The sequence below is a fragment of the Carcharodon carcharias genome, chromosome 7, assembly GCF_017639515.1.
Source record: "Carcharodon carcharias isolate sCarCar2 chromosome 7, sCarCar2.pri, whole genome shotgun sequence".
NCBI classification, from domain to species: domain Eukaryota; kingdom Metazoa; phylum Chordata; class Chondrichthyes; order Lamniformes; family Lamnidae; genus Carcharodon; species Carcharodon carcharias.
Genome location: NC_054473.1, coordinates 122379663 through 122389329, shown reverse-complemented (window position 1 = coordinate 122389329; position 9667 = coordinate 122379663).

The following is a 9667-nucleotide window of genomic DNA, read 5'->3' as shown; positions in this document are numbered from 1 at the left end:
TGATGACTGCGGAAGAGAGCACAGACACACGTGACTAGGGTGCGGTGATGACTGAGGAAGAGAGCCGACACACGTGACTGGGGTGCTGTGATAACTGGGGAAGAGAGCACAGACACACGTGAATGGGGTGCGGTGATGACTGGGGAAGAGAGCACAGACACACGTGATTGGGGTGCGGTGATGACTGGGGAAGAGAGCAGAGACACACGTGACTGGGGTGCAGTGATGACTGAAGAAGAGAGCACAGACACACGTGACTGGGGTGCTGTGATGACTGGGGAAGAGAGCACAGACACACGTGACTGGGGTGCGGTGATGACTGAGGAAGAGAGCACAGACTCACGTGACTGTGGTGCGGTGATGACTGGGGAATAGAGCACAGACACAAGTGACTGGGGTGCGGTGATGACTGGGGAAGAGAGCACAGGCACATGTGACTGGGGTGCGGTGATGACTGGGGAAGAGAGCACAGACACACGTCACTGGGGTGCGGTGATGACTGGGGAAGAGAGCACAGACACACGTGACTGTGGTGCGGTGATGACTGCGAAAGAGAGCACAGACACACGAGACTGGGGTGCGGTGATGACTGAGGAAGAGAGCCGACACACGTGACTGGGGTGCTGTGATGACTGGGGAAGAGAGCACAGACACACGTGACTGGGGTGCGGTGATGACAGAGGAAGAGAGCACAGACCCACGTGCCTGGGGTTCTGTGATGACTGAGGAAGACATCACAGAAACATGTGACTGGTGTGCTGTGATGACTGGGGAAGAGAGCACAGACACACGTGACTGGAGTGCGGTGATGACAGGGGAAGAGAGCACAGACACACTTGATTGGGGTGCGGTGATGACTGGGGAAGAGAGCACAGACACATGACTGGGTTGAGGTGATGACTGGGGAAGAGAGCACAGACACACGTGACAGGGGTGCGGTGATGACTGGGGAAGAGAGCACAGACAAACTTGACTGGGGTGCCGTGATGACTGAGGATGAGAGCACAGGCACACGTGAATGGGGTGCTGTGATGACTGACGAAGAGAACACAGACACACGTGAATGGGGTGCTGTGATGACTGAGGAAGAGAGCACAGACACACGTGACTGGGGTGCGGTGATGACTGGGGAAGAGAGCACAGACACACGTGACTGGGATGCGGCGATGACTGGGGAAGCGAGTACAGACACACGTGACTGGGGTGCTGTGATGACTGGGGAAGAGAGCACAGACACACGTGACTGGGGTGCGGTGATGACTGGGGAAGAGAGCATAGACACACGTGACTGGGGTGGGGACGAAATAAGTCCGGAAGAATAGACAGTCCCGCACAAGAACGCTACAGTTTAGCGGTCTGTGCTTGGCATGGCTGGTTCCAGTCCAGGGAGGGAGAGGGCCTGTCAGTCCTTTTTCAGTCATAGCCAGCATGGTGCGCAGGGTGTGGCCAGTCCTTCCCTCACACTTGTTGGCCCTGGAGATCTGGGTGTTCGAACCTTGATGCTGGGCCACAGATGTTACAGTCACAGTCAGGGGAGGCATCTGTAGCCTTTAAATGGGGAAGAGGTAATTTTGGGGAGGGGAAGGGTCGGTTTGCACTTGATGGTCTCATTGGGGGATATCAGTAAGTCGCAGTGCAATGGGCCTCGAGATGGAGAGGGTTTATTTCTACGTGGCGTATTAGAACATCAACATCAAACAATTCAGGGGGGAAAACAGGGATATCAATGACAGAAGGATGGGATCAAGGATGAGAGCGGGAGGGAGGAGTGTGAGTGGAGTGAGAGAAACCTGGACGTGATGCTCCTCCAGCACGATGGGAGGGAGGTGGGGGGAGAGGGGGTTGGAAGCTGGGATTGGAGGGAGGTGGGGGGAGTGGGGGTTGGAAGCTGGGATGGGAGATGAGGTGGGGGGAGTCGGGGTTGGAAGCTGGGATGGGAGGGAGGTGGGAGGGAGTGGGGGTTAGAAGCTGGGATGGGTGGGAGGTGGGGGGAGTGGTGGTTGGAAGCTGGGATGGTAGAGAGGTGGGCGGAGTGGGGGTTGGAAGCTGGGATGGGAGAGAGGTGGGGGGTAGTGGGGGTTGGAAGCTGGGATGGGAGGGAGGTGGGGGGAGTGGGGTTGGAAGCTGGGATGGGAGGGAAGGTGGGGGGAGTGGGGGTTGGAAGCTGGGATGGGAGGGGGTTTGGAAGCTGGGATGGGAGGTAAGGTGGGGGGAGTGGGGGTTGGAAGCTGGGATGGGTGGGAGGTGGGGGGGAGGGGGTTTGGAAGCTGGGATGGGAGGGAGGTGGGGGGAGTGGGGGTTGGAAGCTGGGATGGGAGGGAGGTGGGGGGGAGGGGGTTTGGAAGCTGGGATGGGAGGGAGGTGGGGGGAGTGGGGGTTGGAAGCTGGGATGGGAGGGAAGGTGGGGGGAGTGGGGGTTGGAAGCTGGGATGGGAGGGGGTTTGGAAGCTGGGATGGGAGGTGAGGTACAATGCGGCTCATTCTGCAGCACGCTCATTGATTGAACAGACCATTGGAATATTGAAGATGTGTTTCTGATGTCTGGAAAAGTCAGGCGACATCTCCATACTCTCCCCAGAGGGTCTCCCAAATCATCTTGGCTTGCTGCATTCTGCACAACCTGCAAATCCAAAGAAGGGGTTAATTTGCAGAATGGGAGATGAAGGAGCTGCACATCTCCGATGAGGACCACATCGAGGGGAAGAAGCTCGATAAGGGTGAGGAAGCTGGAGCTCTTGAGGAAGAGGCCATAGCACAGACCAGACAAGGCAGTATGCACATGAAATGCTTATAGCCATCAGGTTCCAGGAGGATGGTGATTGTAGCTCATACGAGCTTCTGTCACCAGTGTCCTCCATGCTGGGTCCAACTTAACACCTTCATTGTTATCTTCATCATCTCATTGAAGGACATCAGTCTCTGAATGAATAGTTCCACTCCCACGTTATGATGCTCTCAACCTTGGAAGGTTAGGCAGCCTCTGGAACAGGTGGCCTTCCTATTATGAGATAAAAACTCCACCAGCATGCGCTGTGACCAAACTAAAAATAATGCAACCTCTTCAAGCCTATCACCAACATTCCACTGCCTATGGCAGCCTTCAAGAGACAGGAGCAGCACTGCAATCCTCAGTGCACTCATGGCAGTATGCCTGCAGTGTTGCAAGATGCCTCAAAGAGGACATTCATCATTCTGTGCTTCTCACCTTGATGTCTAAGGTCTAATCGAATTCATAATGCAGTTTATCTCCACAGGCAATTGTCCATGCAAGACAAGTGTTCAGGCCTCATCATTATTCTGAGTCCCCAGCATGAGATGATTGTTCAGGACACAGACCTCTGGAGCTCTCAGTCATGGATATGAGCCTTTCAGTGGACTGTGCAAGCTTCAGCAGCAGCACTGGCTGATCACTGTCAAGCACTCATGACCCAGCCTCTGTTTGGAGTCTCCCTAGTTCCCGTGCAGCCTCAACTTGGCATCTGTGGGCCTGAAAATGCAGACACTCCATTTAGGCATTAGCTAGTTAAATCATTGATGAGAGAGAGTCTTGTGTATCCAGACGGAATTGTAAAAAGCACATTACCATGTGGACTGCACATCGGAGTGCTGGCACAGGGTTAATGTCAACACATGCTCGCCAGACCCTCTGGACTCAGTATGATGATGAGGCCTGAACATTTGTCTTGCATGAACGATTGCCTGTGGAGATAAACTGCATTATGGATTCAGATTAGACCTCAGACACCAAGGTGAGAAGCACGGAGTGATGATTGTCCTCTTTGAGGCACCTTGCAACACAGCAGGCATACTGCCACAAGTGCACTGAGGATTGCAGTCCTACTCCTGGCCCAGCGCTGCATCCTTCCATGTCAAAATCCAGCATCAGGGGCCTTCACACACATCTCCGATCTTCCATGGTTGTAGCCCTCCAGCTGGAATCGTAGGGGTCACCAATTGACTGCTAGCTCCATAGCTCTGCATCATGCAGGTGGAAAAGTGGGGACTACTAAAGGGATGGTGTATAGATGTACACGTGGATATGACATAGCGCTGCAGTCCACAAGGAGCACAGAAGAGCCGGAGTATTGGTGGATCTGTAACCCACACTCAAGCTGATGGATATTAAATGGAGCCCATTGAAAGATGCACTGACTGAGACTGACTGCAATGTGGGTCACCATTCAATCCTCTGAGATCCATATTGAGCACACTTCAGTGCAGAAGCACCAGGAGACTAAACCAGAGTGCAGCTTCTAAACTCATGATGCCGCATTGTATGAACCTCTGACACAGGTCTCAGAGATGTCTTGCCCAACCACCATGATCTTAGAGGCGAGGCTTCACTCATGTTGCTGTGCCCACAGAACAGCCAGGCACTGTCCTGAGATGGTGCAAGACACCATAGACCTGAGTTACACGATGGGACATTTGTGAGGAGGGAGGGTATCTGTTCCACTTGTATGACTTACATTGGATCAGACAGAAGAGACATAGACTAGATGAGAAGTTAACAGTAACGCAATATATTTACACATGTGCAAAGTATATATAGATTGTGAATGTCCAGTGCTCCCAGTATTTCTTGATTTTCCTTACCCTACTGTTATGTCCAGGTGCATCCCCAACATCCACAGCAAAGGTGGAGGCAGCTTACAGACCGCTAAGCACTGGGTGTCTTGTGGATGGCCAAAGCCTGGAGGGCCCTGGCCTGCTTTGAGTGTCCTGCTGTGCCCTCCTTGAGGAGCTGAAGTTGATGGGGTCACAGGCAGAGAGGACTTGGAGTGGCTGGCCATCCATGGAGAGTCCTGGTTGGATTGCCCAGGGGTGTCCAGCTGTTGCTCCTCCTCCTTCTGGGTACCCAAGGGCCCCTCCCTGAGGAGAAGGGGCTCCTGGATTGAGGTAAAGGTACCCTGTCACCCCTCTCACCTAGCAACTGATGGATCCCACCGATGCCCAGCACGATAGAGAGCAGGTCCCGGCGCAGATCAGGCACAGTGTTCTAGACCAAGGTCTCCATGGCGGTTGCCATCCTTACAGTGTTGACCTTGGTGTGCTGGCATAATGACATCAGACTGAACGCGCACGGACTCCTCAATCCTCCGCTCTAATCCAGTGACAGGCTCTGCCAACCCTGCCTGAATTGCCCGTGTATGTCTTTGGAGCTCCAACATCTCTAAGGGCTGAGTCCACAGACTCGTCATCGGACTCGGACTCAGCAGGAGCCTGGCCTCCAGCAGTCCTCCAAGTGTCAGTGAGCTTGGATGTCCCTGCCTCTGCCTGCTGTGGACCTGGTTCGGAGCTGTGCTCACCAAATGGTGAGCCTGAGCGTGGTCTAAAACTGGGTCCCCCGCGGTGTGTGTCTCTGTGCTGGTGGAGGGTGTGGGTGAATGCAGTGACGGCTCTGCATTCAGTGGGTCTTCAGGACTCTCATCCGAGGTGGTCTGGAGACTGGGGCTGATGGGTTGGCTGCTGGAGGCCCTCTTCCTTTTACTGCTGGTGACTGTTAAAGAGAGAAGATACAATTAGTGATTGGCTGCAGAGTCACCAACATTAAAAAGCGCTCACAGTTTCAGGTAGTGTTTGAGAAGATGTTGATGGGTCCTCACTTGCTTAGGAGATGCTGATCTCACCCTTGGCACAGGCACAGTTCCGGTCTTCGTCTGCCAGCTCTGCCACCTGCTCCTCACAGTGGGTAAGTGGTCTGAGCTCAGGCATCTTCAGTCTGGGATCTTGCTCTGTTGTTGTGGACAATCTTGACCTGCACGAAGACAATTGGACAGACTGTGAGCAGGACGAATGGCAAAGCGGATGATAAGCATGCCTACCATTTGTGTGTGCTGAGTGGACCTATGTAAGGACTGAAGACACGACTTGTACAGGATGTGAGAAGAGATGAAGATGTAAACGTGTGTGTGAGAGAATCAGTGGTGATGTCCCTCATGCCGGTTCAATCTCTGTAGACTGTAACCCCGATAGCCTCATGAGAGTGTGAGTGGAGAGTGAGGAGAAGGTTGACTTACCCTGGCGGAGCAGATGGGATCATTCATCCTCCTCCTGCACTGGATGGCAGATCTCCTCTGGGGCACATTTGCGCTGACCAGTGCGCTTTTATGGAACTCCTCAGGCAGTCAGGTATAATACCTTAATTACCGCAAAGGTTCAATGATATAAATGTAAGATATTGGACAGTCATGTTTATATATCTATATGTATGAAGATAAGTTAATTTAATCACTTTCATTGATGATATTGGTGATAAACATCACAATCTGCAATCATTCCAAGTGCAGTGATTGCCAGATGTGCTCATCCTTTGTGCAGTGTCAGCCTCCATTTGCTGAAGCTGCTGTTATCAGTGGGTTCCTCCCTTCTGGGAGAATTTTGTCATTGCCTGGAATCTCGTTGAATCAGTGAGCTTCTTGAGAGCTGCTTTCTCCCACTTTGGGTATCATGACCATCACCTTTTCACCTTTTGTTCAGGTTAATGAGTGAATAAACCTAATGGGCCTGATAAAGTCACTCAGTGCCTGTGCACAATCTGCACTGACCTCATCAGATTACTCCAGGCTAATTAATTTACATTGTTCTGTCTCATTCCATGTTGGTGCATGTCACTCAGGAAGCGCAGGGCTGTGTTACTAAGCGCTGTATCTGCTGTTGTGCTCTGCCAGGTAATTCCCTGGGCATAAAGGAAGGTGCACAAGGCAGTGGGAAGATCCCAGGATGCTAGGGGCAACTGGCAGCCAGTTTGAGATTGTAGTTGCAGTAATCTGATGTGTAATATACCTTTAAGAAGATTGTTATAACGGAAGATCGCACGATCATAGTATCCAGTAGCAGAATAGCGTGGGCTATCTCAGTAGTCAGTAGTCTAGAATTAGAGTCTGTAACGTAGAGATAGAGTTTGAGTACTCAGTCTATGGTACCAACTCAGCCATCCCGAAACAAGTGTGCAACCCAGATCCATCAGTCCAATCAAACTAGTGACCAGGATCCTACAGACTGGCAATGAGAAAAAAGCAATAAAAAGTATTGAAGGAGACCAAGTGAACCAAAATCAGGCTGTACCTTGCATGGTAATTAGAAATAAAATCTCTGTCCTAATCATCGAAGCAGTCCCCGCGAAGCATGCCGCAGTTTGCAAGAGTTGATCCTTTCGATCCAACTGCAGATGATTGGTCTAATTATGCATTCTTTTTCCAAGCTAATGACATTGTGGGGTAGGAGAAGAGGTGAGTGACCCTCTTATCCACCTGTGGGAGTAAGATCTATGGATTGATTCGAAGTTTGATGGCACCCAGTGCCCTGGATTCAAAAGGTTTTGATGACTTAATGAACCTTGTGGAGAGTCATTACCAGCCAAAGCCCTTTAGCGATGCAATGGTTCAAGTTGAACTCAAAAATCAGAGCCCCAGGGGAGACACTTGTTTATTATGCGACAAGTCTGAAACAGTTAACAGAATATTGCGAGTTTGGTACATCTAGAAATGATATGCTTAGAGATCATTTGGTGTGTGGTATAAGATTCGATTCAAAAGAGATTACTGTCTGAATCAGATTTGGATTTTCAGAAGGTGCAGGAAATAACACTGGCCATGGAAAGCACAGTGAGGGACTTGAAAGCCATACGGGGAGCGCAAAATTACATCATCCTCCACGATGGATGGGGAGCCCCAGCCAAAAATGATGTGAAGATGCACAGCTCTGATGAGAAGCGGGAAGCAGCCACCGCCTGCGGACAAATAAAAAGGAATAACTTAGCAGTGAAAACATGGAAAAATGATAACAGAGATGGAAGCAGAAACCTTGTAATGAATGGAAGTTTGAAAAAATCAAATGTTTTTACTGTCATTGAAAGGGACATCTCATGAGACATTGGAAGGATAGAATCAGACAGACTTTCAAACAAAAGAGAAAACCCCGTGAGATCTACAATGTAGAAAATCCTGAAGTGACAGATTCAGATATTTATCCTGTGTATAATTTGAGCGTGGGAAGAACAGAACCAATTGATGTAACAGTAAGGGTGAATGATAGGCATATCAGAAGGGAGGTAGACCCAGGAGCATCCACTACAGTAATAGGTGAGCATACCTTCACGTACCTGAATTGTGGGGAATGTAAATTAAATTTGGAAGAAACTATTGCCAAATTGAAAACTTACACAAGAGAAGACATCAAAATCAAAAGCATAAGCAGGGTTACTGTACAGTATGGAAGTCAATCAGTAAAACTACCCTTGATGGTGGTAGCAGGTGAGGGGCCAAGCCTCCTTGGGTGAAACTGGCTGAAGGAAATTAAATTGGATTGGGCTGAGATCTTCCAGCTGAGAGCCAGTGGACTACCAGAGCTAGTACAAAAATACGCCTCAGTTTTCAAAGATGAACTCAGGATGATTCAAGGGCTACAAACAAAAATTCATGTGGATCCAGAGGCAACCTGCCGACTCATGAAAGGAAGACCAGTACCTTATGCAATGTGAGAAAAGGTAGACGCCGAATTGGACAGATTAGAGAAACCAGGAGTTATACAACCTGTGCAGTTCTCAGGATGGGCAACACCATTAGTCCCCGTACTTAAACCCAACCAAAGCATTCGAATTTGTGGAGACTACAAATTGACTGTTAATAAAGTGGCTAAGTTGGACAGACACCCATACCAAAAACTGAAGACCTGTATGCTAAGCTGGTGGAGGCGCCTACACGATGCTTGATATGAGTCATGCTCATCAACAATTAGAGTTAGAAAAGGTCTTCCGGGAATTTGTCACAATTAATACGCACAAAGTGCTGTTCTAATATACCTGTTTGCCTTTCGTGTCTCCTCAGCTTGCGCCATATTCCAGAGAATAATGGAAAGTTTACTGCAGGGACTGCCCCATGTTGTAGTTTATTTAGATGATGCTCTGGTGACAGGATTCACTGAACAGGAGCATTTGGCAAACTTGGAAGAAGTTTTGAAACATTTCTTGCAAGCGGGTGTGCATTTAAAAAAGTAAAGTGCATGTCCCAAGCGAAAGAGGTAGTCTATTTAGGTCACAGGGTAGGTTCACAGGGCCTCCACCCATTTGAGGAAAATGTGAGAGCCATTAGAGAGGCACCAGCGCCAAAGAACACCTCTGAGCTCAGATAATTCTTGGAGATGATCAGTTACTATGGGCACCTCTTACCTAATTTGTCGACAGAACTGGCACCCCTGTATTACCTACTTAAGAAAAACCAACGTTGGCCTTGGCAAACACCACAGAAAGAAGCTTTCACAAAGGTGAAACAACTGTTGCACTCATCCACCCTATTAGTACATTTTGACCAAAGGAAAGGGTTAGTTTTGATACGTGACACATCTCCCTATGGAGTGGGAGAAGTGCTGTCCCATTGAATGGATGACGGCTCAGAAAGGCCAATAGGATATGTATCAAGAATGCCCAACACAGCAGAAAAGGTTCACTCACAGATTGAAAAAGAAGGCCTGTCAGTCATCAGAAGGTGTGAAGAAATTTCACCAGTATGTACAAGGTCATTCGGACCACAAGCCATTGCTAGGATTGTTCAGCGAGGACAAGGCTATACCACCCAAAGCCTCAGCAAGAATACAAAGATGCGAATTGATCCTGGCAGCTTCTGAGTATACTTTCATCTATAGGCCTGGAAATCAGATTGCAAATGCT